The 22,584-nt window shown below is 40.3% G+C and overlaps 1 long non-coding RNA gene across 1 annotated transcript; it reads right to left on the reverse strand.

Annotated features, from left to right (window-relative positions):
- Positions 1–243: 243 nt before the first annotated feature.
- LOC121347917 lies at positions 244–18,723 on the reverse strand. The gene is made up of 3 exons (XR_005954301.1): positions 18,585–18,723; positions 1,707–1,859; positions 244–1,017 (listed from the first exon to the last, which is right to left on the reverse strand). It is a non-coding gene; the product is annotated as an uncharacterized LOC121347917 (long non-coding RNA).
- Between the last annotated feature and the right edge of the window lie 3,861 nt (positions 18,724–22,584).

A 22,584-nucleotide genomic window follows, 5' to 3' on the forward strand; every position in this document is an offset into this window, starting at 1 on the left:
CTGTTATCAGATGTTGACAGCTTGCAGAACTTTATGTCATAAGTAAATTTCAAGAATAATTGGGGTAAAGTTAATCTGCTTAACTTCTAAAGAACTCTTTGGGGGAGACATTTTTTGCCCAGAGTTTTAATCATGTGTTTGCATTACTACGTGAATGTTGCGGTACTCAAACTGGGACACCGGGATTAATGAATGTATACTAAGTCTGGAGATTATTCTTTCTAACTTTCCATTGTCTACAATGGCTGTGTGTTAAGCCTTCTCCATTACTTAATTCATTTTTTGGAAAAGGCTCTCCAGTGAAGTGGTTGAGTCATCATCCCTGGAGGTATGGATCAACTGATAGATCAGTTGATCTCCAGCCCCAAGGAGTCAGCAGTCTTGCTGCAGTGGTCAGGTGAGGTGAGTGGGTTGAGTGCAAACAGCCAGGAGCAGGGCTGAGATTGGACATTTCACATTTCTTATGATATTCCATGTGGTCACAAGGAGCCAGGGTGCATGTCTCATGCAACTTTTGCCCTAAGCCCTGGCACCCCTAATTTTTTTCTGTTTGCATTACATTCCTGACAGTAATGCACGCTTGTGCCTGATGCAGGAGCCCTTTGAGCCCTGCTGACGCAGACGGCCAGCTCCAGTGACAGATCTCCAGATAGCGCGTCGCTGCAAGTGAGCAGGTGCTGCCTGAAGCCAAGGACACATAAAAGGAAAGAAAGTTTATCCTGTCAGAAGCCCTCTCATTAATCATCTTCAAATGCCATACAGATCAGATGTATTTCTCCCCATTAACAAGCTTATACAGGCAGGCTTGTTTGGCTGTAGCTGGCACTGAGTGTAAGCCACTAGGAACCCACTGTAGAATGTTTAATTTTTTAAGTTTTCTTGTTTCCAAGGGTGTTGAAAGATCCCATTTGCGAGTAACACTGCCTGCATTGTTCACTCTCCAGAAAGCCCTTTGTCTGTCAGCCTCTGGAGATCTTGTTTTGTTCCTCCTCCATCCATCCTGCCCTCTGTGGTCACCTGCAACAGAGGACAGCAAACAGCAGCCTAAGCTCTCCTACCTTCCTTTCTTGCCTCCACAAAGTAACTTGTCACAGCCATGAGAAAGGTTTCTATTTAAAAACAAAGAGCTGTGACCGCAGAACTGTGACTAATATTGGAATTTAGCAAGAAGTCAGCTCTTGTTTCAAGAGGTTGTGTTGCAAGTTTGGGAACATTTGCTACTAAAGCTCTTGATGAATGACTCCAGGAAGAGGCATTATTTTTTTCTGATTTCTGCTTCTCTTTCAGTGCCTGTTTTGCACAGATGATAATGAGGAGTGTCAGGCAAGCGTGTAACAAACTGTTTTCTCTCTCTTGACAAAGAAAAGCTATCATTATGTCAGTATGACACTGAGAACCTCCCGGATTTGGACAATAAATAGGTTTAGAGAGAAAAACATTAAAAAAAAAAAAAAAAAGAAGTGGATTTTAGGGTTTTCTTTTTGATAAATAACTTTGCTTTCTCAAGTATGAGTTGTTCAGGAAAACTCATAGGTATCTGTTTTTCCTTCTACTATTCTATTCACTTTTTCTGCCTCCACCATTTACAGTTCAATTTACGTTAAAATACATTTTTAATGAAAAGTTTTAAAGAAGTCTCTGGGATTAATTTTTTGGCTTTGAATTCTTATTTTTAACAAAACATTGGCAGTATAAAAACAACTTACAGACTCTGAATTCAGGTAGAAGTGTCTGCCCAAATGCAAATCAGGTATAGCCAAAGGGGTCTCCTCAGGTCCTCAGTACCAGGACATCTCCTTTGTTGTCTCTGCTGCTACCTCTGAGTTTGAAAAGCTGCATAGCAGTCTCTCCTATAGAAGCTGAAATGCAAACATATTTCCTTCAGTTTTTCTGGGAAATAACTATATTTTCTTTTATTTTGGAGCTAAATTTTTGCTAGTTTCTATTACAAGGAGGAGTGTTTTTTTTAATTATTTTTTCCTTGTATCTTGCAATCTCCTTTTCTACCCCTTCCCTGCAAACAGTGAGTACTGCATTTTACACTGAGCCGTGTAGTTTTGTCCAACAGATTGTGCAAGGACCATTGCAGCTACTGAATTTAAAAAATTCTAACAAACTCCCTCTTCTCTTTTTCAGGTTCTGGGGTGCTTGTATCCCAGGAGGGCGTAAAAATTTCTTTTCCTGAGGGAAATCCTCATGTGCCTATCCCTCACTCTGCCCTGTTTCTCCCTGTTAGCCAAGTAATAATTGCTGCAGGGTGGAAAGACAATTTCAGCCTTTCCTGTTCTGCTCTTCTGCACACTGTGCTAGCTGACACGTCCTTGCTCTGTTTTGCTTACAGATGTGCTGATTCCCTGGAAATTGTGTTGAAGGCATCAAGCTACACTAGGAGATCAGCTTTCCTCTGTTTCAAAGCCTTATGTACTCTCATCTTGTTAATGATGACAGACGCACCCTTTCAAGCAGGCCTAGTGTCCACACTTCAGTTACTAATCATGAAAGAGGATCTTGTACAAGAATTTACCAAATTAACACTTATTTCATCTGGTTAACAGTTCAGGTTGACTTTGTTGGAGTTCTGGTTTCAACATTAAGACAAAATCTAAAATACTCAGTCTGCAGTGCATCTCAAAATGTACTTAGCAGAAAGTGCAGATGATTGCTTCACCACTCCCACCATTCACCTCAGTGTTTATTGTTGCAGCAGGCTGCTCAAAGATACAGGCCCTGCTGTGCTGAGATGGCCAGCATCCTGGATGGCCATCTCCAGGACATAGTTCAGTCATAGAGAGAGGCTGGCGTCACAAACTTAGACCCAGGGCATACACATTGATTTTATTGGCAAACTCACTTGTCACTGTTAGCTTTTATACATTATAAACTTTATAACCCACGGCTCAGCCAAAGTAACAACCTATTCCACTTATTTTCCCTTTGAAGAGAGGTAATTCCTTTGGATGGAGGGCTATCAACTCACGCTCTGATCTGACTTTCCCTTACCTTTTCTTCTTAGCTGTGGTAGAATGACTGCTGACCATCCTCTGTCTTACTTACAGATATTAAGATTTCATTTTTGAAATATTAATTTAATAAATAAGTTAATTTTTAATGTCCTGGAAAAGCATCATTACATCTGAGTTGCTGTATACCTTGGATATTTAAATCTGCTCAGTAAGCATGACACAATAAAGATCCAAAGACACCAGACACCAGATCTGTTGTGATATCCTCTTTTACATTCACCCATTCATTCTCACTAATCATGACAGAAGATGCCACCCAGTACTGCCCAAATCAACAAGAGGTTATGCAAGATTTAAAAGTGCTGAAGCTGACTGTTTCTGATACATAAACACACACCTATTTCATCAAAAAAGACCTGTTTTCACAGGAGCCCAAATATTCTAAGTCTGAAGATGCAATAGAGGAGAATATGTATACAGACCATATATATGGCTTCCTCAGAAACCATGTCTAAGTGGAATCAACACTAATATTAGGTAAATGCAAAGACTCAGGATTATATTTATGACCTTAAGAGATATTTAAGTTGTCAGCTGGGCACAATCATCTTTTGTATTGGAAAACCTACAAATCAAAGGAAATTTAAATATGTTAGCACAAATTAAATGATCAATGGTTTCCTAAGCGAGACTTCATGTTCTTGGTACTGTGCTCATTTTCTCCTCATTTGGCATATCTGCACTATTGTAGATTTCAGTAGTCATGCACTTGACTAATGGTTTTAGAAAGAAGATTGTCAGCATGCACAGAAAGTTGCACTCAGTGCATTCCATCTAAGGCAGCACAGACAGTGAAGGAATTCTACTGCCTTAAGGGGCTTTAAACAAAAGCCTATATGGAGAAAAAAAAAAAAAATCCCAGCACTTACTGAGCTAAAGGTTGTGTCTAAAAAAATCATTTCGTATTTTTGTTGTGACATAATTCTTGTTGCTGATTCTGGCCACAATTTCAGGACATACATCAATGTTGATGTAGGTTTTGATGCAGGCAGTTACTTCAGGACACATTGTATACCAAATGAGCATTTCACATAATGTCTGTGTATTCACACATATAGGTTTTTCATGGCTCTCTAGGAAATGTCTGTTAGAGTTTTTAAACTATATGGGTAAAATGTAATTATTAATTTTTTTTCCGTGCTGCAAAAACATGCAAAACCACTTGTTAACCATCCTATTTGTATTCTCATTTGAGCAAAAATGCCAGGTTAGACAACTTCTTTTAGAAATACTGTATTTTTTGGAAGCAGATATGTGCAGATGCCATGCCCTGATGCATGACCTGTCACATGACATCATACCAGTGAATTCTGTGAGACAGCAACTACTCAGAAAGGAAATGGCACCATGTCAAGTTGCCAGCATCTGAACAGTACTAGGTCACTGGTATTAAGGTTAGCAGTATTGAATGGTAAAGTTTTAAATTCCATGGCAGTATTTAAAGCTCACACATTTCTCTGTCACACCAAAGCAGTGCAGTTGAGACTCCTTCTGTGTAGCTGACATGGTGTTGAAGCCTGCTGCTACAGCCTTGGTTTACATTTATCTTCAAAGCACAGGATTGCTGATGTGATGCCAGCAAATCATCTTTTGACACTGCAAATGGAAGATTTTGGGCTTATGTCTGGAAAATCTACCAGACATGGTACCATTCACATCAAGGAAATTTCTCATTGGACTCCGCACTAGAAGCACTCTCAGTGCATACCCTAGCTAAACCTTTGTATCTTTGACTGCAGTGATTTACACCCACCTTCCCCTAGAGTCTATAATTCTCTCTCCAAAAAGTTCATCTTGTTAATACCAATGTAAGTCTGGATGATAATTTATTTGAGTCATAGAAATAATTCATTTGGACCTTAATGTGATTTTTCTATCAAGCCATGAAATCTGATTTTTTTTCCCGTCACCATGTCCAACTGATTGAATGTGTTTTCTGTCTTTGTGATTTACACTGTACCTAATTGTAGCATGAACAGTTTTGTTTCTCAGAAATAACTAACAGGTGTACAATTATCTGCACTCACATTACTCCCATCCGGGTAATTTCACACTCCATATCCAAATGCAGCAGCTTATTTTTCTTTTTTTGGCAAGTGGTTGAGAACTAACTCAAGGTGGAATGTTCCCTGCTGGAAATCAAACTGCAAGCATGGTACCTCACCATGGTCTTAAAAAAATGTTTGCTCCACGTTGTAAAGCACCATAAAAAGTTGTCAGTTGGGTGACATCGTTATTTGTGTATCCCACAAAGTGTTATGAAGACAGATCACTGTCTGTGCAATTAAATGGAGTCGTATCAGTGATGGTGCTCCAGGCAATTTTCTATATTCTTTAACAGAACATAGAGCACACAAGATGCTAATTATGTGACATTTAGAGAATCATGATTAAGAGTCAATAATTTCTTTAACTGATTTCATAGAACATCTTAATTTTGTAGCTAGTTTTCAATTGCTGTTGCTATTATACAAATTATATTACATATATTAGATATGAAGATGGAAGACTTCTGTTTACTTTTGCTCTTAGCAAAATCAGCTCCCTAAATTGAAGCTGTTTTTCCAAGTAGTTTGTTCGTGAAGTCCTTCTTCAAGCTGCTTATCTTTGCAAAGCTGTGGGATAGGTCACTGTGTGCCTGAGTACCAAGTAACAGAGGCAGTTTGACCTCTGAAGTGGATAAAGTTGTGATGATGAGGCCTGCAGGGACTGGAAAACTCATCATTTTAGGCAAAGGGTTTGCTTATGTTTTTAGTGTTTCTGACATATCTTTGGTCATCTGTTTTCTTTAAAGCTAGTTGACTCATCTGTATTTCTTGATGCTGAACACTATCTGCAACAGAAGCTAGAAGCCTTCTGGCCATCTTTCTTTTTCCTTAATCATGTTAGTGTCATAACCTTCTGCAATGCCTTTAAAATAAAGGCATTTACTTTCATGTACATTTGTCTAGCATCGAAGACAATTTTGCGACGTGGAAATTCTTTCTACTCTGTTGTCCTAATCAGAAGTGTACACCATGGGTTCTGAGCATTAAACTTTCCCTTTCTTCAATTGTGTCCCTGATTTCTCTTCTGCTGGAAGGCTAGCTCCAAAAATTCCAGACTCTACTATCACTGGTATGTACTGATATGAGAAACACAAAATTAGTGTAAGTTAAAACTGTCCCTGAAACCTCTTACAAAAAGATACCTGATGGCCAGTATAATTTCAGAAGCTGTTAGGACTTATATATAATTTATATTTTCTATTAAACAGGTATCCAAGTGACTTTAGCTGAATCAGAGGCACATGAAGTGAATTGAGGGAGGTTAAGAATCTACAGGAGATTCATGCAACTGTGTCTCCAGTTTGTCCACTGTGGGATCAATCAGCATTTATAACACACTGGCTGCATGTGAGATGGGCAAGAAGGCCAAAACAGAACAAATGCACAAATGAGGTGATTTTAAAAAGTCAGAGAAACTGAGGCCAAAGACCTCTGTCCAAAACCAAGAATTTGTAACATTCTTTATAAAGCCTACTATTCCAGTATATAATTAATAACTCTGCACACCTCAGTCTTCCAGGCTTCATAAAGAACAAAGAGGAGCCAAAATAGTGGGAGACATTCAAGAAAAAGCTCAGATTGTGCGGCTGCCCTACAGAGGATGGTTCTTCTCTCGTTTTTTTTCCACAATAATTGGTAATAATAGGCCTTGCAAAAAAGGCTAAGTGCGTGAAACATCTGTCCAGTATTTTGCACATCATTCAGGAAAGGTGTTCTAAACAAGTTGCTCTAGTACATTCCCTGGAATGGATTTCCTCCTTTGAGTGCTGCAGCTCTCCTTTAGAGGACGATTCCCTTTACACTGGTGATCTGCTTTACATTCCCTGAGGGAGTATGGGCTGGGCACTGCTCCACCCAGGGCTGATTTAGGCAAGCTGGCCAGGTGGGCTGCATTGGGGCAGCCATACCTGAAAGGAAGCATTACAAGGCAGCTGGATAGTTACCACAAAGAATGAAAAAACTAATGTTTCTTTCAGGTGAGGAATCTGGTAACCTACTCTCTCCATGAAACTCCTTATTTCCTTCCAGACAGTCAGAGACCTTTCTGTGGACCAGCAAGTACAGAATTCCTTTCCCCTTTCTTCTCTCAGATCTTCACTCAGCACTAATGCAAAGCTGGATATCAAGGCATGGAAAGGGCTGTTTGTCCTGTTGTTATCCTGGTATTTTCTAGCATCTGGTCAGATTTCAGGCAGGGCCATGTATCTGCAGCATGGAGATTTAAATGATTTTCATCCAGTCACAAAGAGACAAGCAATTTTCATATCTCAAAGAGGATAATGTGGAGAACTGTAACTTTTTTATGCACCTTGTGAGACACATTTGGAACAGTTTATGTTATCTCAGCTCCCATGTTATATGCTGCTTACTAACAAAACCTCCAGTACAATGGTAAGGGCATGCCTGCCAACATCTCTTGCCAGTTGGTGTGCCGAGAGTTGAAGAGACTGAAAAATGTCCACTGTAGGACTATGCAACAATAATAAATGTCATCAACAGTCCTGAGTGTAGACAGAAATCTTCAAGGAAAATGGAAGAGGTTTGTGTGGCTATCTGTCCTGTGTCTATCTACAATTCAGGGCTGAAAAGAGAGTAATCTCATTTTGGACAGCTATTGTCAAGAGAACCAGAGGGTGACATGGACATAGCGTAAAATACACATAAACAAATCCATGAAAGGCCCAGAATTTGGCCACTGAAGAAACAACAGCATGGGGAATGCTGCTCAGATTGCAATGCTGCTCAGGTTGCAATGCTGCTCAGGTTAGAATGCAAGTTTATGAAATTGATCAATGCAAAAAGTCGTCAGAAAACATCCCTAGGGCCACATTCATCTTCTCAATCTCCAACAACAACCAGTGGCAGGAGAAAGGTACAAAAATTTAAACTGAGGGTTGGTTTAGATTAGATATTAGGAAGAAATCCTTTACTGTGGTAGTGATTGGTTGCCCAGAGAAGTTGTGGATGCCCCATCTCTGGCGGTATTCAAGGCCACGTTGCTCTGACCGGCCTGGTCTAGTAGGAGGTGTCCCTGCCCATGGCAAGGGTTGAAACTGCATGATCTCTGAGATCCCTTTCAACTCAAGACATTCTATGATACTGTAGTTCTATGAAACATCAGTGGACCATAGTTCTTTGCAACAAGTTGACAATGCCAGAGATAATGAAGAGAACTCAGAAATTGCATAATGCAGTTAAGTCTGCCTGAGGAGAAGGAGGAAGGAGAAGGCTTTTATGCCTTGCACACCTATCTTCTCTGATGGTACAGGAGTACCATTCTCCCAGCAGATTTTCTCCTGGAGAAACATTGTAGAGAACAGACTGTCACCCTGAAATAGGATGAGCCATATATTAAGTTATACTTGGAGACTGGTAGGTAAGCCTAAAAGCACCAGAAACATTGATGTTGTTCTGAAACAAGTTACAGACTCTGTAAGGTAAGCAGGAAATTTTAGGCTGTTACAATGGTATGTTTTTCAGTCATGGACTGTCTGAACTGGCCATGCCTGTTAACAGCAAGAGACTGTGACATTTGTCATAATATGGGAACAAAGTGCCCACACTAGCTTGTACAAGTTGTGAATTCATGGAGTCTCTGTGGCGGAGAAGTGGACTCTAGTAATTGGGCAGAACACACCACAGCTCTCAATGGGTGCAGACCTGTGCTGAGATGGTCCAACTGTCACACTGTTTACTGCCACAGGAGATTTCAGACTTTCATGCACAGAAACAACAAAAGAGAGAGGTATGCATTATCTTACTGCTGCCCTCATAGCTTCATTAGAAGAACTAGTATCAGAGGAGATGAACAAATACATTTCCCATTAAAAGACAAATGCTAAGGGAGAAGGCAAACACCAAATACCTTTTAAATTTTTTTGGTCAGTCAGGCACACATCCATCAGGACTTGTTCAACCACTTACTTGGGAAACAATATTTACCCAGGCCACTGTTTGTGTAACCCTTGGTATCCAAAGGATTTTGATTTAACATGGGTAGTCTTTGTGTTGATATGAAAGGTCTGCAGAAGTGATACTTTGGTCTGATAGGATAAAAATGGTAAGTAAGGACAAGTGAAGGCCTCAGCCTTCTTTTTAGAAATATTTTGTGCTGCTGAACTAAGGTGGACACTGGGCATCACAGAACCAAACAGCTGGGAGAGTGGTCAGGGGTAAGGTGCATCACAGTCTGAGGGGCTGTCAGTCTAAGAGGGAGGAGCAGTATAATATTATCAGGTACCAGAGGATTAAGGATGCCATTCATACAAATGCTTGCTCTAACCTATTTGAAAAAATGGTGAAAAGGCTTAAAGCTGAGAAAAAACAACATGAGTTAGCTTTTTATTCAGAGTGTTGCTAAGTACTATGCTGTCACAGCCAGATTATTTTCAGAACCCCAGTTATATTTGGTTGCAATTTACACAGATTTGCTTACAACGTACAGCAGTCTGCAAGGCAAATACATCAAAAGTTTATGTGAGTGAGCCAGATTTGTCCCACTGGACTTGGGTCAGGGAGCGATACTGGGCTGCTGCTAAGTGCCCAGGGCTGTGATGCATGAGTTCAGTACTTTTTGCCTCTGCAGAGGTAAGCCTTCCCAAGCAGCAGCCACCACAGACTGGGAGCAGAGAGCAGGGCTGCTGCAGGAGTGTCCAAACACTAATAGGTACCTACAGGGCTATTTCCTTTGAGGCTGTGGTGAAGGATCTCACAGAGGGAGGCTGTTTTTCCCTAAAGCTCTCTCTTGAACAGCTTTTCCTTCAAACTCCACAAATTGCAAATCCTGCCTCATTAGCGGGTCACCAAGGTAAAGTAACCACCACAAGGTACTCACGATACTTTGGAGTAGGCCTCACATTGCTGTGACTGTTTCCATGGCTGGGGGAGCATTTCAGACCAGGTATATTTATCAAATTCACTCTCTTTAAATTTATTCTGGTATAACCTTTCAACTCTTTCTACATATTAAAAAGAGATCCAAAAAAAGCATTGGTTATTATTTTTTTAGGCAGAAAATGGTAAGAAAAAATGTCCTGGTTCCAGAAAAATAGGAGGCTTATGTATAAGACAGTCTGTAAAATATCCTGTCACAAGTGAGAAAGCAGTCATATTAATACATACAAGGAACAAAAATTGAGTTGAGCAGAGCTTGGTAATAAGTATAATCACTCATCTTTTAATTCCTTGACTCCTGAATAGCTAAGTTTTTGTGCTTTATTTTGAACTTCAACATGTCTTCTGCCATGATCTTGGTGACCATATTTTCTCAGGAGCTAACAGAAAATGTGTGCATGTGAAGGTTTTTCATGGGTGTCAAAGACTGTAGCGTGAATACGTAGTATAGAAAGGCATGGTGTCCAGCCAAAGGAAGATGACGGGTGATGGATGGAACAAATTCACCAAATGGTAATTTGCAAAGACGAGTTCCTTGGTAATGCTGATGTCAAGAATGCCTTGCAATGACAGCACTGCTTTACTCAGCCCAGAAAGGGGCTTTGGCTCTGAAGAGAAAGGAATGCAGAACTCAGGATATAGCCCTGTTTGTATGACCCAGTGTCTGCTCAGGGAGAGAGGACTTGCTTGTGATTGAAATGGAGCAAGAAAGCCAGATGTCTCTTTTTGATCATACCACAGCTTCCTTCACTGTGTCATGAGACCCGTAGGACTTGAGGTGTTGCTGAAACAAACCTGTGTCTAAGCCTACTCCAAGGCCCAAGGACACCCACCATCTACCACATGGGTAAACATCCATGCTTGAACATACAAGTCCCTGCTGAGATAAGGCTTTAACCCAAACTTCAGAGCTTGCTCATACTTCAAGGGTCTTCATGGGCAAAACTTCCTGCAGACTGCTAGCACTACAAACAGGAGACAGGAGTCTCCACGGACTTGGGTTTCAAGAAAATCTTTCTGAGATATTTCTGACCAGTCCTTGGAAGACTTTAACCTATTAATATTTACTTCAGGAAGGAATTGCAACAGCCTGTGTCTCATGACAAGGCATGAGGCTTTAGAAGCATAACATGGACACTCTGTGGCAGTAGTCATGAGCAGGAATTCACACAGGAAGTCTGTGGGATACAAAAGTCTGTTGATTTGATCTAGCTTATAAGTGCCACTTTCTCCTTCCAGTATGGATGTAACCTTATTTCTTAGACTGGCTGTTGGTAAAGTGAGGATACAACTTACCTATGACATGTGGCAGTAATAAGCCTCAAATAAATGATGCTTTCAAAGTGCTTTGCATTCCTTGAAAGGAATGTGTTGTACAAACACAAAATAATTCATTCAAACTTTATGTAAAGGTTGCATTTATAAATGCTGTACAAGTGGGTAACAAATGATTAACAGATGTTGTAGCCATATTACAGAGATTAATGTATGTTAGATGGTTATAAACTATCTATGGAGTTATTGGACTCTTTAAGGATCTGGAGAAGTAGATTAACCATGGATTAAAATATCAATCATTGTTAAACTCATTTATAACATCACCCTTAGTAAAAAATGTGAATTTACTTTCCAAGAGGCTTCATTCATGGGAAAAAAAGCAATGATGAATCAAGCCTGTCATTTCACTATTACATGTGAGATGAGGGGAAGCATTACCCTTTGCTTTTAAAAGCTTCATTTTGTTGCTACAAAAGAATTCATGTAATGGGAATTACACATTTTTAAGCCCATCTTCTCTTACTCTAAGAAAGACTAACTTCCCCTATGGCTGTGGATTAAGCTTTTTTCAGTCTTTTACTGCATAACTATGAAAGTGAGTTTGTTGTATCATTCTCCTTAAAAATTGATCCAGAGAAAAAATCATGTAGGTGTAAAAATACAAAACCTAAACCTCAAATTATTCAACTTACCAAAGGATCTAATACTAATGAAATTAGTAAATAAATTGGTAGCAAAGCTGCCTTTGTATCAAATTCTTCCATTTAATCTGTCTTTTTCAGAAGTACTGCTCCAATTCAACAAATCTTATTTAAACACTTGAACTTGTTTACAGCTTCTAAGTAGTCCTCTTAGAATAATTACTCCAGCTTTTTAAGCTTTTCAGCATTCAGCCTTACCTTCATGTTATCTATTTTTCTAACATTTTAAAATTTTTATTTTGTAGGAGCATTGCTGAGTGCTTAATATTATTAGCTAACCATTGCATTAGCCCTGCATGAAAGGGTCTACTGCACACAAGTTGCCTACTCTGGTGCATATGCAGAATAAGTCACTAAAGTCACAAGTGATTTGACACAACATCATAGAAAATATCTATAGGGTCTGACTTCTAAATAACATTTTTTGCCCTTATTCTGCCTGGTCATGTTCATGGGGGTGTGAGTTGTTTCATCATTAATTGTTATCACCACAATCAACCAATGTGGATATGCTCAGTCTGTGATTTAAATCAATTTATCTGCTGTCTTGCCTGGTCTTAAGGGCTTGTGAAGGATGCATCCAGGTACCCTTTCCAGCATGCCAACAAGCACATAGTCTCTGGGCTCCTCTATTCACTAGCCGCCAACTCTCTAAGCACAGAAAGAAACTGGTTCCTGCTGTGTATGTTTTATGAGTAAAGTCATGGATATTCGAGAAAGAAATGAAAGATTATCACAGGCACTGAGCACAGGCAGTGTAAAAGGGCCTGCACTAACCAACAGCTACCCACACAGTTTTATCAAAAACACCTCCCCCTCTCCTATGTGTGGTGTGTCAGACACCACTAAATGACAATAGCTGGTAAATAAGGACTTGTATATAGCTGGTGGTAAACCAGATTACTAGCTGCATTGATCTTCTCTTCAATTTAAATTTGTAAACTGTTCATCCTCCTTATGTAGTAAACTCCAGTGCAAATAGTAAATCTTAACAGGTGGAAAATCCTGACTGACCCACAGCTGTAACATGTGACCTTCTGAGAGGGATTGGTGCACACAGTCCTGCTTGGGACTGTAACAATTATGGAATTAAAAGTTTGAGTCTGTTAAATTGTTTGAATGTTTCTTTTCCAACAATATTTGACTGCTTTTTTTTTTTTTTTTTTTTTTTTTTTTCAAACTTGATTCTTACATGTTTTCTGCTCCTGGCTTATTGTTTACCTCCCTTTACATGTGTGTTTTATTTCATGCTTCTATTAATTGAGGTCTTCCCCCCTTCACCATTGCGTGCCTTGTGCTTCAGAAGTAAGAAAAGAAACTGTGTCAAATCAATAAATTCCAAGCTGAGAGGCCAGCTCCATCTAAGCCCTTAGACCCACTGGGCATTGGCTTGCTGAGTGTAACCTGAAATCTTAAAACAATTTCTAGAAGAACATTAAGGTACAAATGAGGGCTGGTTTGTCTCTCAAGTCAACACTTAAAATGAAAAGGCTGATGATGTTTTCATTGAGGTGGAAAGAGTGACAGACAGCCTCTTGACAGTGGATTACCAGGAGAGAGAAAACAGTGCTAAAGTTCTGTTTTCACTTTCCACTGCAGAGTGAAGGAGGGAGGTTGGGAGGCTGGGGAGGAGATTGGAAGTGGGGAACGGCATTTTTCCTTGTGTTTTTTTGTTAGGCTCAGTTACACATATATCACCATGGCTAAATTAAAAGGCCTGTATTCTGCTGATGGATGGGCAGTAGGTTTTGCTTGGAACCACAGGAACTCTCAGGATAACATTGGCAATACCAGGGCCAAGGGGAAATTTACAGCATAAGCTGAATGTTAACCTTCCCTTCCAGTAACAGACTGTGGTCCAATCCATGAAAACTCTTTCTGTAATCATCTTTCTACAGCAAAATATTTTAGACATCTTTTAGGGTCCAGTTCTTAACAAAGTACTTAAAGACAGATGAGCAGAAATTCACACAGAACTCCTCTGCAAAAACTAGAAATGGGAAAAAACGAGCTCATGTATCACAAGAAGAAAAGCAGAGCTAATTATGGGATAGAGATGAGTGGTCTGAGCTGTACTTCACTTGCCAGTAGGAGTAATTCCAGCAAGGAATTTGTCTTCCCCTGGCAAAGGCATCAAACACAATCCATGACAGAAAATATCCACAATTACAGCATACTTAAATAAAAGCAAGGGGAAGTTTTCTAGAAACTCACATCCTTGGCATGATGGGCGCCTTCTCCTCATCCCATTAAGTTCAATCTGTCAATTTAACTAGAAATTGTGATATCTTGTCATCTCAGTGCTGCAGCCCATGTCTCAAGATCAAGCTATCTGTCTGTCCTTCCAGATGTCTGTATATTCCTTGCTCTGAGGTAGTAGGCTATTCCCATAAGTAGAGGCCTCTGACCCCAGCAGTTCCAGGAGGAGCAATCATTGTCCTTGATGATACAAGTATTTTTGGATGCTGGGCCAGTCTGTGAGGGCACAGGGGACTTGGAGAACAAGAAAAAGCAGGTACCCCTTCAGTGATTTTCTGCCCTCTTGCTGCTTGCCTATCTTAACTCATGTACCTACAGCAGTAGGACAGCAGTAGCTGGAGTGGGAAAGCTGGATGTCTGCCCAGTAAACACATGTGTTTCCAAAGGGAAAATTTCTTGTTACTTTCTGAAAATCAAGTTCCTCCTTAGATTAGGCTCCTCCACAATTTGCTACATCTCCTGAAAAAATACCAACAAACCATCAGTATAAAATTATCCCTTATGTCTGACAAATCTTGGACAGGTTCATCTCTGTATTCTCATGGCAGAATAAACACTGCAAAAATCGACCATGCATGTGTTCAGCAGTGCCTTTCCTTTACCACACACACTCAAGCATAAGTTTTTAAAAAATACAATTAGAAATAAAGTAAAAGATGATTGAAAAAAATCACACATGCAGTGAATATGAACCTGGATGGAAATGCTTGACATGTTATAAAATAAATTTATTTTTAAGGAAAAGAAAAATAGAAGTAGAGACACTTCTACAGTAAGTCAGACCCTAGACTGGAATGGTCATAGTGTGGTAGAACTGAATGACATCCCTGCACTGCTTTGGCACCAGAGTATCTAACACATGTTGTTGCTCTTATTGAAATGCAGGCAAGAATTAGACCCTGAGGCCAGCAGATAGCAAAAATGAGCTGCAGAAAAGGCCTCTACCTACAGCAAAGCAGCAATACAGGGGAGAAAAGGCTAGGGGATTTGAAAGAGATGAGATCCATGGTGCAATGTGACCAGCAGGACACCAGGGAATGATCAAGAGGACAGGACAGCACTGTTGAGCAATTGAAACTGGATTTTGAAAGGAAGCTACTAGTACAAGTCAGAGGTGCAATAAGTTCCAAATGCAAGTTAGTGAAGGAGATCTTTTTTCTGTGGGTAAGTTGGGGGGTTTTCTCTTGTTTTGTAGCTAATGTAGTTGTTCAGTCTGATCATTTGAGTTTCATTATTGCTAGTGTTAACTGATTTGTCAGTTAATCTAAAATGCTGTTATGTGATCACTTGAACATAAATTACTGCCAGGACATCCAAAATTTTATTCTTTTTTGTATGCAAAACTGCAACAAGCTATTGACTAAGAAGGAGGTAGATAGAAAGCGAAGGTGTAAGTTCAGTAAAAGAAGGAGTATGGAAAATCAAAAATTAAGAAATCATGTTGAATGTCAAGTGTAAGGGCATCCACATGTACTTATGTGACTTTTTCTGACATTATTTCTGTTACATTACATTTTCCTGGTGGAAAAGGTAGAAACCTAAAGAACAGATGATTCCATCTTAGGCTGGTGACTGGAAGGCTGACTAAGAGCAAAAGATGTTGGACTTACAAGTAACTCTGGGACAGCATTTTTCTAGTTAGTATTTGTATCATCTGAGGCTGTTTTGCATCTGCAAGGTAGGTAATTTTCATGGACAGAGTATTTTCCTGAGGCAATTTGGTAGCAGTCAGCAGCATTACAGTAGAGGTGTTTCTGGTCATGAATTTTGAGATCTCTTTTCTTCCTGTTGAGGAGCAACATGAGTAGAAAAATTATATGCAACTTCACCAAGTCAAACCAAGGCCAGGAACCTGTGACTGACAGCATCTGGGAGAAAAAATTAATTCATTTTGAAATACATTATATGCTGACTGTGTTAACCTCTTAAAGGAAGCATGTCCACACACCCATAAAAGATGATTTTGCCTATGCAAACTGCTTGTACGAGATGTTTTCCCCATGGTCTGTGCCGTCCCCCCTCACCTTCAACATGTGCCACCATGTTACCTTATCCACTATGAAGCAAAGCAAAGCAAAGCAAAGGAGCTTCTCATCAGGTGTGTTAGTATCAGGGTCACTCTTCCTTTGTATCTGCCATTCCCATCACAGGCACTAGATAAGGCAGCCCTTTTGATGGCTTTAATCATGACAGCTAACATTCAAGGAAGATAAAAGGCTTCTTTAAGCTCTCTTCTTTATGGCTCTCATTAGCTGCTTTATACCTTCATAGTTGGAGAAAACATACACCGGTGTCTAGGATCTTTGTTATATAACCTTTGGTCTAGGACCTCCAGTATCCAGTGGTTATTAAACTTTGACCCCAGTCTTGAATGTATTTTCTACATTGCTTTTCAGGAGAGCAAACAGCCAGTCTGGCCATTTCAGAGTACAGTTTATCAAAAATGAAGAAAGTGAAAGAGTAACTTCACTCAGTAACTTCAGATAGTAACAAAACTATCAGGAGTACAAGTAGATTTATTCCATACCTACACAGTGGTGTCTTTCTGAAAACCCTGAAATCTAAAGTTAAATGAAATTATGGTGATAATGTGGTGGAATACCCCTCAGCTTCCAGCAGAAGTGGTGTAAGTACCTTACATCCTCCAAAAGGAGTAGTGTTGTCCCTGTTTGCAGGTGCATAAGGAGAAAGCAGCTCTTAGGAACCATATATTTGTGTTTGTTGTCCTTCACAGCCCTCATAGTGGAGGACACACATCCATAGCAGAAGAAAGGCAATACTAACATGTGTTTGCAAAACGTTCAAGGAGTTGGGGAAACGGAAATCTATATGTGGTGGAATTGACATGAAAGGCAACTGTACAACTTCTGTATTTGTTTGGGTACTGACAGCAGGAGAGAGGAAATTAATCTTCAAAAGTCCATTGTAGGACCCCTCTTCTTTCCTTTGCTTCTCTCACTGTGATCTTTCTTTAGCATAAGTGGGCGGCACACCTTTCCTTCACATACTTTAATATTTAGAAGTGTGCCAGATGCCAAGAATCCAGAACAGAAATAGTTACCCACGTACTGGGGAGGACTATGCAGCAAGTCTCAAATGCAGAACCAAGTACTTTATGTGTCGTGTTAATTAGCGTTTTATAACAAGAAAAAAAGGCTTTCCAGCTGCAAGGAAAAGCTGTGTCTCTAGGCAGCAGACAACAAATGCAGAACGCATTGGGACCAGAAAAGGGGATTTAGTTTGCTTTCCTACTGGTGGTTCTCCCCATTGCTTGCTGAAAAATGTATGTAACAATTACACCAAAGAAAGAGCTGTAAGACTAGGGAGGGTCAGTCCATGACTGCACAAGTAGAACAGTACAATACTGTGGTCCACCTGCTCCACTTATAAGGATTCACTCTTTTTTCTGCTTCCTAACTGTGTGCCTGACTGCAGTGCAGCTTCTGCCCAGGCCGTTTCCCAGTCTAGAAAGTGGCAGAAATACAAAGCAAAAGGAAACTGTTGTCCTTTAAAAAGAATAAATTTCTCTCAGGTCACATCACATTCTATCCTACAAGCTTAAGATAAGAATATCTGTAGTATGGTAGGAAAGAGTCAATTTAGCCATGTTTTCTCTGTTATGGAGATCAGCATTGGAGGCCTAGGGAAGACCAAAAGGATGGAACATCAACGTCCAGCATGATCTTCCAGCCTCCAGGTATTTGCAATTCACAGGCTTCAGAGCCAGCATATTTATGTCAGACAATCCTGAATAAATCTTATTTCATTAACTTATCTAATTTTTTTTAAGCAAGCATGCATATGACACACAAGCATGTACTTCTACTTTCTTCTAGATTAGAAGAATCTGCTATTTTTATGGCTGATCCTGTATTTGATCTTGGAAAGCTGAAATGCATTTTACTCTGGCTCAGTTTCATGAACACAGATGAAAATATTAGTATTCACAAGGATAAGTATAAAAGGAAACTTCATATTTCCATATAACTTAACATGTAAATAATAGGTAAATAGTTATGTTTATATAGTAATACTCAATCAAATATTCTAGAATTAACAGATGTCCTGAATTCTTTTTTGTACAGCTATCTCAGATATTGCCTGAAACATAATAAACTATTATCAGTTTGGAAACACCAACAAAATGCTAACTTTGTGAAAGAAGAATTCATAAACAAATCTTTGTACCTTTTGGGAAAACAGATACTGCATTGTAAATATTTATTATAAGTGTGTTATTAAGGAAGAGGCACAGCAGAAGTTTTACAGCTGGAACTAAGGTGCTATGAATAATTATGTTAAAGAACACTGTCAACAATATTTATACTGTGTCCAAATTGTGCTAAGTTTTTACACACTATTAGGAAGATAAGATCACATACCTATTGCAGTGTTTGGAACTCGCTCAGAGCCAAGAAGTCTGGCAGGACTCCATTGCAGTCAGCGCCTCAGCTCTTAGCAGATGGGTGTTACACAGCGTGCCTCTGCACGGCACAGCTCACCCGAGGGCTTCCGAGAGGCGCTTCTCCCGACCCCAATGCCCCAGGGTGGCTGCGGCTCAGTGTATGAAATGGGATGCTGGGGAGGGAAAGTCATTGAACCCCAAATGCAGTGAGCTACTAGTGAGCGTTTTAAGGGCAAATAGTCTCCCTCTAGGCAAATTCTCATTTGGTGGAGGCACAGTGGAGAGAATTTCACTTTGTTTCGTGCATACAGACTTCAGTGTGTCTGTTTGTGTACGGCTGGATTCTGCTCAGGTACTTTGTCTTCACTTGCTCAGGGACAGAGAAATTTACACGTGAGTTCATGAATGCAAATGAATGCATGAAGTATGATGCTAGCCCTCTCAACTTAAAGACAACTGTATGCAAATGTGCATGTGCAGATATTTAAATTCTCAAAGGATATAATTATAAAATAATACACACAAAACCAGTCTAAACTCAGGTATATATGCTTGTTGTTGTTAACTTTACATAGTTCTTAGGCTGTAAAAATTTATTATTTTTTTAAATGTAGGCTATTTGTTACTTTAATGCTTTCCTTTTGATTTTGTTTGGATTTTCCTGATGGCACTCTATGTTGAAAAATTAGTTAGGGTCAAGGCAATTGTTAATTCAAGAGAATTGCTTCCTTAGAGCATTCAGTCTTGTAACTTAGTTTTAGGTAGTCCTGCAACGAGCGTGAATTTGCACTCAATGACCCTCATGGATGTGTCCTTTCTAATTTGAGATACTCAGCAATTCAGTGAAAATGACGTAAAATTATTTTTTCCCCTACAAAACATCAATTGAAATTAGATCATCAGAGTTGCCATTCCAGAAAGATATAACTTGAAAAAACATTTGTTGTCTATCAATCAAATTCTGGATGGAATCCAGATAACTGATTTTAAGGCTATCTTAAAACTGTAAACACCAAGTTTTAGCCCACATTTCTTCAGAAAACCAGGTTTTTGAGACTAGAAGTAGTCTGTTTCTATTTGTTTGTCCTGTTCACCAGTAATAATGTTTCAAACATCAGCAATTTCACTCTAACAGAGAACATGAAATCTCTCATACCACCAAGTTTTTCTAGATCTGGAGACAGCAGCATCCAGGCTGTAAGAAGGACACTTATGATGGTCCTTTACGCGGTGCTAGAGGACTGGAAATGGACGGAGCCATCACAGAGCAGAGACCGTGGACCAGAGTTGTTGCTCAGCACCGGCACGGCCCAGCAGGCAGGAGAAAGCCGCTGGAGCGGAGAGCAGCTCCCGGCGGCTCGGTCCGCAGAGGACGAGCTGGCAGGCTGGCAGGGCTGCTGGGTGGCATTGGCGGCTGGGTGGCTCCGCAGCTCCTCTGGCCACACAGGGGGCTCAAAGCAGCAGAGCTGTCGCAGCCAGGGACCCTCTCGCAGCCCCGGCTCTTGGCAGGAGCGCAGCGCTGCGGGTGCTGCTCGCTGCCCACAGGTGGCAGTGAGCCTTCACCGTTCGCCAGACAGAACCCAAATTTGCCTCTGAGCCTTTTGGTGTTTGTGGGCATCGGCCTGACGGCCCCTGCTTGAGGTGCTCGGGTCTGGCTTTCGGGGAGCTCCTCAGCAGAGGGCCCTGCTTTTCGCTCCTCTCTCCGAATGCTGTAACATAATCTGTGCGACTGGGAAAGGTCAGTCACAGTGAGCAAGACCTGCTGAAAAATTCACTCAAATCTGTGATGTCAAATGGTGTCAACATAGTTGGAAACGCAACACTTCAAAGTAGAAAATTTTTCAGAGGTGGTGATAATTTTATTATCTGTATCTGCCTGAGCACAGGCCTGGTGTGAAACAACAGAGCAAGGGAGAGAAGAGGAAAAGGAGCTGAGCAGATCAGAGGAGATCAGAAAATTGCTCATACAGGGTAATAAATTACTCATTCAGAATAATAAACTTTGCTGTCAACAAACACAGCTTCCCTTGGATTTTTCAAAGGATAAAACCACCATTGTTTATGTTTAAGCTACCCTCTCTCCCATGTCCTTTATCTTAACAAAGTCATTTAAGTTCCCTATGAAACAACAGTATATATTTCTGATGCTCCAAAATAGGTGCTGAGTACAAATTTTCAAACCTTTACAGATAAATAGATTAGATTAAAGAACAAAAACAATGGTGTTGAGTGGAAAAATAGACAGTAAGTAACATTTGGCCAACCCGTAAGCGGAAGATGTTTGCATACGCTATATAATATCTGGGTATCTGTCCCTTCATTTTTGTCCTGGCACCAATAACAACATGCATCATGTAGGTTTGTGGGTTTTGGGGGCTTCTCCTTTTTTCTTTCCAAAAATAACAGCGAACTTCAAAGTGACAAATAGCATCAGCAAACTGAAAAAACAAAACAAATGTAATTTTGTCTCAAACTGCTGCCCAAATGTGACTTAACTATGTGAGTTTTTCTCTGCTCTCAGACAGCTGTGAACATCTGCCAAGTGACTGGAAACCCAATGCATCTGGTGTCACCTGTATCTTGATACATAGCAACAAGCCAAGTTTTGCCATCATGTATGTTTTTGCATCTTCACTGAATCCACTGGGGCTGCATGCATGTAACTGAGAGTTTAATCCCGGTGGAGCTCTGTTGTGTTTCCCCGTGACTAAGTTCAGTGGACTTCAGTGGAGTCACAGGGTGTAACTGAGACCAGACACACTTGATTGATAAGTACTTTTACTAATAAATCCTTCTACCAGCCTGGTGCCCTGCTGCAAAGTTTCCCCTAAAAAAATGGATGTTCTGACAAATAGGGAGCTTGCTACTAGACATCTACAGCTTGGTGGGCTGATTTTAGGACAAAATTTTTAACACAACAGAGTATTCTGCTGTTTTCTTGTGAAAAAGCAGTTCTGTGACAATTTGTGAGCCCTCCATTCCCTGCCCCTGAGCCAATGTGGAGGCACTGGTCCCATGGGAAAGAACCAGCTCAGGATCTACATCTAGTGAGAAAGAGGTCTGGAAACAGGGCCTCAGAGGCCAGCCATCAGGGTCCTGCCTCTCCAAGGCAGGGGCCAGATTGGCTTTGTGAAGAGAAGTAGGTTCATCATGTTCAGCACCCAAACTAAGCTGATTTATTTTTGGAGACCCCTGGTCTGGAATGGCCCTGATCTGAAAGTCTGGAGCAAGTAGGCAGCCCATCCCAGAGAGCTGGCAGTGCTGGTACAGAAGGTAAATTCTGTGTTGTTTTGTCTCATCAGTCCCTGCCACGGAAGAGAAGTTTTGTTCTCAGGCTACCTAGAAAGAGATACTAGGTAGACAATATTTGTACTCTTCAGGAAAACAAAACTCCATTTAAAGAGTCCTCATATCACCTTGAGACATAATTTTAAATTCTGATTGAGGTACTGCAAGGGAAAACATCAAAAAGAAATTTGCATTTTTTATTTAATAAAATTAATCCTTGCAGTCTTTGTTGTTTTGTACACTATGTGCATTTGTGACTCTTTTGGGCAGAGTAATTTTCACAGGATCTGCATATTGCAATTTTATGCAGGAATAAAGTTCACATACAAAATGGAGCCAGAACTGTCTGGCACAGAACTCCTAAGGACAGATGGTGCCACCTGCATCCTCAAGTAAGAATAGTCCAAGCCAGGTTTGTAAACAATGACCTATTTAAGTGAAGGGGGGGGGGGGGGGGGAATCTATGAGCTCTCTTCCTATCTAAGTACAGAACATTTACAGAAATTGAAAATTATTAAAATTAAGCATTATTGAGAGCTCATTATTTTACTGACTTACAACTCTCAGGATGCATGGAAGTTCTCACTGCTATTCAAATCTGTTGTTTCTTTCTTGCCACCCATCTTCTTTACCAAAATATATCTGAGCTACAGATCATGGGGTTTTGTGTAGAGGCCTCCTCTATGTTC

The sequence above is a fragment of the Onychostruthus taczanowskii genome, unplaced genomic scaffold (genome assembly GCF_017590055.1).
Source record: "Onychostruthus taczanowskii isolate IOZ18803 unplaced genomic scaffold, ASM1759005v1 scaffold96, whole genome shotgun sequence".
In the NCBI taxonomy this organism is placed as follows: Eukaryota; Metazoa; Chordata; class Aves; order Passeriformes; family Passeridae; genus Onychostruthus; species Onychostruthus taczanowskii.